Genomic DNA, 10,284 nt, shown 5'->3' with positions numbered 1-10,284 from the left:
TATCTGTAAAGAAAGAAAAAGGAGATTAGATTCAAAAATAGGAAACCCTTTCCAGGTGCAATTTAGGATTTGGAAAAGCATCTCCAGCATGAGCATTAGGCTGTGCCAGAGAACATGGTTGGCTAGGCTTCAGCATCAATGCTTATCAGTTTGCAGGGCTCACATGCACACACTCTGAGGCCTCCATTTCAAGGGCAAGTGAATAACCTAATACCCACTTTTGGGGCTGTGTGCAGTGGGCAGTGGCATCTCTACCATGCTGATCACCTGGAGGTCACCAAGACAAGCTTTCCAGGGATAACTACAATTGCAGCAGCGTGGCATTCTGTTCAGTCTGTCCCAGAAATAAACCCTTGTGCAGCTGGGTTCTGCAGTGCTGCACACTGCTAAAGCTACATTACTATTCATGCCTGAATGGCCCCATTTAGCAACACCTTGCAGGTGTCTGCTTGAATGAAGGTCATACCTTCCTCTACATGTGCATGGAAGTAGAAAGCCAAGACTCACAAACAACCTCCTATTCCCCTATAAAACTAAAGAATTCTCTGTTTTGTTATGATTTAATATTATTAATTGCTCTATTTTAATGTTCTCTAATGTTCCCCACGTAGATCTGACCAGTCCCATAAACCAGCAGTCCTGAGGAAAGATCCTATTTTACATTTCTCATTGGATCAATTTCTGTTTTGAAAATACTGATTTTCTCATTACCTGAAAGTGTAAGTATTACAAGGTGTTCCGTGGGTAGCAGAACTAAGAAGCAGGCTTCTTAGGGTTGTGTCCTTTGTTCTCAACCTTTAGAGAACACCCTCACAAGGGCAAGGAATAGAACATGCAACTGCTAACATCCAGCTCCCAGCTGGTTAATGTGCTGCCAAACACAACATCTAACACCTGAGCTGTCTGTGTTACTTCTTTCTGTGACAGCTTTTGCTTATAAAAAGCCTGTAGTTTTCATTAGATCTATAGGAGGAAAGCTTCTAGAAAATAATTATTTTAAGTGTAAAATCTATACTACTAACCAAGAATGAAGAAAACATTCTACTATAGACACTGTAATATCTATTCTTTGTGTTAGCTATGCCTGTGTTCCAGCTGCTTGATTGCTCAAGCACCAGTTACCTCTTGTTTGCTTCCAGGTTGTAAACATTTCATGGAACACAGGACTACCAACTAGTGTTTACCACATATCAGCACACACAGAGGTTTCAAGCCTTATTGTTCTTAGAGTCTTTTCTTCACATAAACAGAGACACCTGAAGATTTTTTGTTATCTCGGGACATTCTGCTTCCTACTCTTTAGAGACGGAAACACAGCACATTATATTGTATAGTTTGGGTTTTTTGAAGTTATTGAGTAATAACAGACTATCTCACTTATAGCCATATGCCAAGGAAGTTCCCTATGAAGAACTACAGTGACAGCTTTCTGAGAGTCAGACCATTACACATTTGAGAGGTACACAGATCTATTCTCCTGGCTACTTATGTTCCTGCCCATCTGTGGCAGTGGCAAGGTGCCTGCTTACGGACAGACATGTCAATTTCAATAAAGTAAAAATAACAATTGTCAAGAACAAAGAAGCTTACAGGTGACGTAAAACTTCTGTCACTCATACTTCCACAAGGAATCCCTCCTCAGTTGCAGCAATACCATATGCTTCTCTCACACCACTCCAGTGACACACGTGCCAAACTCTGTTGGTAGGAAGAAAGAACACCATGGTTTCACAATTGCCAGGATGACAGACTGAATACAGCAAGAGGAACCTGAGAAGTACACTAAGACAACATGTGATGTTCAAACATGTCACAAAGAAGCACAACTGGCATCCGTGGCTGGTAAAAGCATTCACAGCTGAAGTCACAGTGTCAGTTGTAACTAAGACACTCCAATTTGTATTCCCTACGTTCATGTTAAAACAAAAACTTTTTTTTTGACTGATATACTGATGTCTCTTAGGCAGGTCTTTTGAGCATTCTGCATTTATCATTCTTCTGGAACTTTCAAATCAGTATGTTCAAATTAAAATTAAGTACTTTCCAACAAGCCCCAATTTAGCATGGGATTTGAAAGTCAAGATGAGTTAATTTCTGTTTGCATATGATCGTGAGAACATTCAGCAGGAACAGGGAAACCCATTGTTTTCAAAGGACATACAAAAGTTGGCATTCAGTAAGCAACTTCATGAAGAATATACAAAAAGAAGACTCAATGTATCCCTTTTAGATGAGTCAACTTTAAGGGTTACAGGAGTTTATCCTGTCCTCCTGAATGCAATGAACAGATCTGTTGAGAAACAAAAGCCTTTCCTGTAGTCACTTCCTGACACAGAACAGTTTTTAAATTCTAAGTAAATCAAAAATGAAATTTTTGTCTAAAATGAAATTTTAGACAAAATCATATCTGGTTGCCAGTCTAAAGGCAACTTCCAGAGAAGCTGCATGTATTCTGGATTTTAACTAGTTGAGATGTTAAACACTAGGGAATTACATGTTGAATTTGGAAATCTGCATTTATTCCAGGCACCTAAATAACAAATTTGAACCTGGCCAGGTAGCAGCAGAGTCTTCTCTGCTGAGAAGTCTGAGTGAAACAGCAAACAGATATTGGTAAGCAAAGCCAGCACTACACAGCAACAAATAGACAATGAGCACAGTGAAATAGTGACATCTATGTTTGAAAACTCTTTTCAAATGAATATCAGGGTGCTCTGAAAGGCTTCCACCTTCATGTCCATATTAAGTCATATGTACAGGTGTATTGCAGTGCAAAACTGAGATTTGGCTACTCTGGCATCAGATCCATAGAGGAATATAGGCTTCATAATCCTGAGTATAGTGTGGTGATCCTATGTTGCCTCGGCTTTGAAGCCTGTCTCTCTCTACCATACAAAGGGAGAGTTCAATATTTCAGAACAAGCATGAGGAAAGAAACCCAGTATTTTCACACAGAATCATACACACAGAATCACTAGGTTGGAAGAGACTTTTAAGATCATCAATTAAGATCATCAAGTCCAACCCAGCCTTAACACCTCAATTAGACCATGGCACCGAGTGCTATATCCAGTCTTTTTCTAAAGACATCCAGGGATGGTGACTACACCACCTCCCCAGGTAAACCATTCCAATACTTTATCACCCTTTCTGTAAAAAACTTCTTCCTAATATCCAATCTATATTTACCCTGAAGCAGCTTGAGACTGTGTCCTCTGGTTCTGTCAGTTGCTGCCTGGAGAAAGAGACCAACCCCACCTGACTACCACCACCTATCAGGGAGTTGTAGAGGGTGATAAGGTCACCTCTGAGTCTCCTTTTCTCCAGGCTAAACAGCCCCAGCTCCCTCAGTCGTTCCTCATAGGGCTTGTGTTCCAAGCCCTTCACCAGCCTTGTTGCCCTCCTCTGGACGCGCTCAAGCGTCTCAACGTCCTTCTTAAACTGAGGGGCCCAGAACTGGACACAGCACTCAAGGTATGGCCTCACCAGTGCCAAGTGCAAGGGGAGGATGACCTCCCTGCTCCTGCTGGCCACACTATTCCTGATACAGGCCAGGATGCCATTGGCCTTCTTGGCCACCAGGGCACACTGCTGGCTCATGTCCACTCGGCTGTCAGCCAGTACCCCCAGGTCCTTTTCCACCTGGGCACTGTCCAGCCACACCGTCCCCAGCCAATAACATTGCAGGGGGTTATTGTGGCCAAAATGCAGGACTTGGCACTTGGACTTGTTAAACTTCATCCCATTGGACTCTGCCCATCCATCCAACTGTTCCAGGTCACTCTGCAGAACCCTTCTACCCTCCAACAGATCAACGCACAATCCCAGCTTAGTGTGATCTGCAAATTTACTGATGAAAGACTCAATTCCCTCATCCATGTCATCAATGAAGGTATTAAACAGAACTGGCTCCAGCAGAGATACCTGAGGGACACCACTGGTGACTGTCCCCAGCTGGATGCAGCACTGCTCACCACCACTCTCTGGGCCCAGCCATCCAGCCAGTTCTGAACTCAGCAAAGAGTGCTCCTGTCACAGCCGTGGGCTGCAGCTTTTCCAGGAGTGTGCTGTGGGAGACAGTGCCAAAGGCCTTGCTGAAGTCCAGGTACACAATATCAACATCCTTTCCTGCATCTACCAGGCAGGTCACCTGGTCATAGAAGGAGACCAGGTTGGTCAAACACAACCTACCCCTCCTAAACCCATGCTGAGGGTTTAACTTACCAGGTACTGAGGTCAGGCTGACTGATGTATAATTACCAGGATCCTCCTTCCTACCCATCCTGTGAATGGGCATATCATTGGCCAGCTTTCGGTCATCTGGAACCTTGCCAGTGATCCAGGACTGCTGGTAAATGATGGAGAGTGTCTTCACAAGCTCATCTGCCAGCTCCCTCATCACCCTGGGATGGATCCCATCTGGGCCCATAGATTTATAAACATCCAGGCAGCTCAGCAGTTCTCTGACTGCCTCCTCCTGGATAACAGGGGGACCATTCAGCTCCCTGACACCATCTGCCAACCTAGGAGGACAGTTGTCCTGAGGATGAGCTATCTTCCCACTAAAGAAGGAATAGAAGCACTTCTGCCTTCTCCTCATCTGCAGTTACTAAGTTCCCTTTCACATCCAATAGAGAACAATGGTTGGTACCCTTCATTTTACCATTGATATATTTGTAAAAACATTTTTTATTATCCTTTACAAAGTTGCCAAATTAAGTTCAAACTGAGCTTTGGCCTCCCTATTTTTTTTCCCTACATGTCCTAGCAACCCCCTTAAATACTTCCTGAAAAATTTGACCCTCTTTCCAAAGATGATACATCCTCTTTTTATTCCTAAGTTCATTCAAAACCTCATTGCCCATCCAGGCTGGACGTTTTCCTTCTCGACTCCTCTTTCAGCACACAGGGACATCTGTTCCTGTGCCGTCAAGACCTCTGTGTTGAAGCACACCTACCTTTCCTGGACTCCTTCATTTTTAAGGGCTACTTCCCACGGAACTCTCTGAATAAGTCTCCTAAACAGGCAAAGTCTGCCCTCCAGAAATCTAATATGAAAGTCTTGAAGTTTGGTGTTCTTCCTGATTTCACAAATATTGAGAACTCTATAATTTCATGACCACTGTGCCCCAAGCAGCCTCCAACCATCACATCTCCCATGAGGCCATCTTTATTTGCAAGCAGGTCTAACACAGTCCCTCCCCTGATAGGCTTACTCATCAACTGTGACAAATGGTTGTCCTCCACACACTTTAAAAACTCCCTGGACTGCCTCTTCTCTGCTCTATTAAGTTCCCAGCAGATGTCTGGTAGGTTAAAATCACATACAAGAACAACGGTTGGTGATCCTGAAACATTCTCCTCTTCCTGGCTGGGTGCACAATAACAGACTCCCAGTAGAATGTCAGCCTTGTTGGCCTTCCCCTTAATTCTTACCCATAGGTACTCAACTTCATCATCATTAGTTTCAATACCCATGGCACCAAGAGCCTCCCCCTTTTCTGTGTCTTCTGAAGAGCTTGTAGCCATCCTGTGCAGCGCTCCAGCCATGTGAGTCATCCCACCACATTTCTGTGATGGCAACTACATCATAGTTCTGCTGCTGCACCATGGCCTCCAGCTCTTCTTGTTTGTTAGCCATGCTGCGTTCATTGGTATACATGCACCTCAGCTGGGCTGCTGATTTCACTCCTATCTCATGCTTACCAGCCTTGGGCTGGCTTCCCGACAGCCCAGCTGCATCCCCTTCCCCCTTCAAACCTAGTTTAAAGCCCTGTCAATGTGTTCTGCCAATTCATGAGCTAAAATCCTTCTGCCGTTAACAGAGAGATGGAGCCCATCCAGTTCCAGCAGGCCAGGTGCCAAAAAAGTTGCCCCATGATCAAGGAACTCAAAATTCTGCTGACACCAATCCTTGAGCCACTTGTTAATAACATGAGTTCTCCTGTTCCTTTCAACATTTTTCTCTGCCACCAAAGGGACTGAGCAGAACACTACCTGTGCTCCTGCCCTATCAACCACGTGACCCAGTGCCCTAAAGTCCCTTTTATTGCCCTGACCCTCCTCTTCTCAATCTCATCACTGTCAGCCTGGAATATCAGCAGTGGGTAATAATCAGAGGGCTGAATCAGCCCAGGGAGTCTCTCAGTAATATCCTGTATCTAGGCCCAGGGAGGCAGCAGACCTCCATGTGGGTTGGGTTCAGTTGACATATGTAGCCCTCTGTTCCCTTCAGAAGGGAGTTGCCCACTACAACTACCCCTCTTTTCTTTTTAATGTCAGAAGTGGTGGTCTGTCCAACAGAAAAAGTGTAATTGGGAAGCTCACTGGGCAGATCATTTTCTTCTACTTCCTCTGGCTGACCCTCTAAATCCAGGGCCTCAAACCTATTCCGAAGTGGCAGCTGGGTAGGTGATGGGGGTCAGGAGGAGTTTTTATTACCTCCCCGAGTAGGGACCCATTTCCACTCCTCTTCATCCACCAGGTGTCCTCCTATTGCCTCCTATTGACAGTGGGAGACATGGGAGCCTTCTGACTCTTAATGGGTCTCCCTTAAGAATGGAAAGGCCGAACTCCACCAATCTATTTCCCTTTCACTTTCCCTGATACTCCTTAGTCTTTTGACTTCCTCTTTAAGCTTGGCCACCAGCAAAAGGAGATCATTCACTTGTTCACATCACAGGCAGGCTTCTTCTGCAATGCCCCCTAGAACGACTAATAAGCTCAAACACTCCACACAGGAATGGATCTGGACAGACACAACCTTTCTCCAAAAGTAGAACCTTTTTGGAGGGTTCTACTTGGCTACATACACTTTTACTAACTGCGGTTTTTGATCATGAAAAAGCAATTTCTAACAAAAAAGCCCAAAAACCAACCAACAAAAGAAAAAACAAACTAAAAACCTCACTAGCAGAAGGAAACCTGCAACTCTACCTGCGTGAACTGCCACACAAACTGCCATGCCACACCCTCAGAGCCATGCCATGCTCGCTAGAGCTCTCTTTTAATTACCCTGCCGCTTGCAGGAAGAAAAACCCACCCTGCACCTGCGTGGCTAGCAAGGATGAGCAAGTGCTACCTATAAGGGTCAATGGAAAGCTTGCTACCAAAGACACGCGCTGCCCTTTCCATAGTTTGGCATTGCATTCACCCCAGCAAGAAGGCAAGTCTGCAAGGGGCAACAGGTATGTGAGGTATCCAGTCCTCAGCTGGCTCAGCCTGGTCTGCAATCAATGTCCATCCCTGCCATTGCAGCTGGGTATGTCCTCAGTGGACCCTGAACACAAATTTCTCCTATGGAATGGACACCTGTGACCAGCAGATGTTCTAGTTTAAGTTAAAGCCAATAGCTCTTGAGGAAGAGTGAAAACTTGTATCCCATTTTCATAGTGAATAAAACTATGGGGGTTTTCTTATGCACGGGACAAGAATTGCAAACTTATTCGTATTGCAGTACAAATGAATACCACAGTGTATAATTTATCATTTATAATTCATCACTTATAATTGCTCATAGTGAATGGGACAAATATTGTAGATTAATACTGACATATTTCATATTACAGCCTGAAAGGATCTTCTACTCTACAATTTCCTAATTAAAGAGGATGTGTGCAATCACAGAATGAAAGAAAAGCTCTGATTATCTTAGCCTATGTCAAGCCAACACATTTTCCAGTGAAACTACAATGTCGAGGGTTAATGAGCAGCATTAGTGTAAAATAACATTAATTCTGCATATTAGCACTAGCCAATAGCATTATTTCTCGACTATGAGCACAGTCTCACAACTGGGTATTTCATTCTCTGAATGACACTGTGCTTTTTTTTCAAAAAAAAAAATCTCCTGGAATTTTACATCCTACTCAGAAAGGATATATTAAAAAAACCTTAACCATGCAAAAGATCAATGGTCATCAAATAATACTATAGAAGTGCACAGCAAAAGAAGCAGATGAGGAAAGAAGGCAGAAAAGCACATGGATTAAACTGATTTCCAGTTTTGTGGTCAGTTTGCAGCAAGCCAAGGCAATTTTTCCAGCCTGCAGTTTCCTTCCAGCTGCCCTTTTTCCTGAGGACTCAATGGAAACAAGTCACAAGGTGGACAAATTGTTATATAATCTTCACCTAGCTTACACCTAGCTGCCTCCCTTCAAAGGAGCCCTCAAGATTTGTCACTGATTATTCCATGCTTCCAGGAAGCCTCAGATCTACCATTTAAGCAGAACATAACTGTTCTATATTCATAACTGCTCTTCTGGTTAGGGGATAAGTAGGGCCCATTTCCACCATTAGGTAAAACAACACTGCTCACTGACTAGAAAACTTGGTCATCAGGCAAACACAGATATGTGTCAAATTACTCTTAAAGAGGCACCACTTTTTCTTTATTAGTCCAAATTAGGTAATTCCTAAGCACATCAGGCCTAGGACGGTCTAGCAGGGGCACAGAAATGTCAGATCACTACAGAAAAGGCCACATGAAAGACATCAGTGGTTAACTTTTTTGGAGGTGGCCATTTTTAAACACTCCTCTCACCAGAAACTTTTTGAGTTTGTCAGCACATCTCTCTCCTTCCAGTTCCCCTACTTCCCAGTGACCCACAGACATGGTGATTTTCAAGATATGTCATTTGTATACAGACAGCAGCACTTACAGTAATGATATGCCAGCACCCTTTTCAGAGTGAGAAATGCTGCCAACACAGTCAGTGCACAGAGAATTGTTACAACTTCTTAAACCTATATAGAACTAAAAGCCAGACCAGTGATGCATCACTCTGCAATACAGCCATGGGCTCCATTCTTACATAGCCAGAGGAGTTGCACCTACAGAACATTTTTACAAAGAAAACGTATTGGTAATTTAAGTACCTAGGTGACAGCTCCTAATTATCTGGACAAGAATAAACAAGCCCTTTTTGGAAAAACAAATGTTGAATCTCTTTTACTCCTTTCCACTAGAAATTAAAACACAGGGAACAAGGAGAGAGCTTGGGACCTATCCAAGGGACTCTGCAAAGAGAACACACCCTGAAGAAGAGCAAGGATACTGTAATCTTTCTCACTGTTGTTCTGCCCATTTCCACAGGACTAAAAGAACCTTGTTCCAAAAAACTGAAAAAATGATTCAAACTAAACCTAGAAGCCATATTCAAAAGTGCTCAGTGTCAAATTAACTAAACACACTACTCCCGGTTAATGTGCAAAGTGCCATAATAAGACTGAACTTCTAGTGGAAAGAAAAAAACTACTTTCACAAATCACCCTTAAAAAGTACCAGCACTATCACTACTACTTGGTGGTAATTTAGACAAACAAATAGTCACCATTTTTACTCTGTGTCCACCTTGACTGAGCTTCTCAACAACAAATAAATAGTTCAAACCCTTAACAGTGATGGTGAGAATGAGGGGGTGTATGTTTACATTAACTAATGTTTTGAAAATAAAAGCTATTTCTAGACTATTTGAATGTATTAGAAATTAGAGTTAACTTTTCCAAAACAAGTGTAGTGTATATACCATATACAGTGCAAGACAGTGGCAATACACATATAAAAACATCTTGCTTTGAAAATAATCAGTCCATCAACTCAAAAATTTAAATTGTTTGACCTAACAACAGAGAAATTCTCACAATCAGAATCTGGGGCAGGTTCATCCACCATCCCCACAGAGGAGCTGAGCAGCTCAGATCTGCTGAGCAGAACTGTGGACACTATGCCAAGGACTGATGTGTCATTTTCCTGCACCAGTTTCAAGTTTTCTTCTTAATTCAAGAGTAAATATACAAATGCTGCTGTGCAGATTTCTGCACCAAGCAACTGCTATATTGATTTTCTGTGGCTTTTTCAATAATTGTGAGAATTATTTATACAATAATGGAAACACATTATCCTAAAAGTATATGTAAGGGAACAGTCTGTTATTTGCCACTGATGCCCAAATTTACACATTAGAAAATGAGTCTTCTTTTAGGGATGCTCAGGTGCATGTAAATCTGCTTTTCTAACTGATTTACCTGAGCCTGAGTACTTATTTCTACCAAATACTCAGTCCTAGAACTACCACAAAATAAAGAGTCAGTTGCTGGATTCATATCACAGGGGGAAAAGACAATTGCTCAAAACATTTGTTATGTCCAGAATAACCTAGCCTACTGTCTTGTTAGTAGTGATAAAAATCACAGAACAGGTAGGAAAACACTCTGGCAAGCCAGCTTCAAATGCAATGCACCAGATGAAGAGACCTGTGATACAGAGTGGTTACAAAAAATTTC

This window comes from Anomalospiza imberbis, chromosome Z, assembly GCF_031753505.1.
Source record: "Anomalospiza imberbis isolate Cuckoo-Finch-1a 21T00152 chromosome Z, ASM3175350v1, whole genome shotgun sequence".
NCBI classification, from domain to species: domain Eukaryota; kingdom Metazoa; phylum Chordata; class Aves; order Passeriformes; family Viduidae; genus Anomalospiza; species Anomalospiza imberbis.
The sequence above is the reverse complement of the archived record's forward strand: the minus strand, read 5'-3'. Positions refer to the sequence as shown.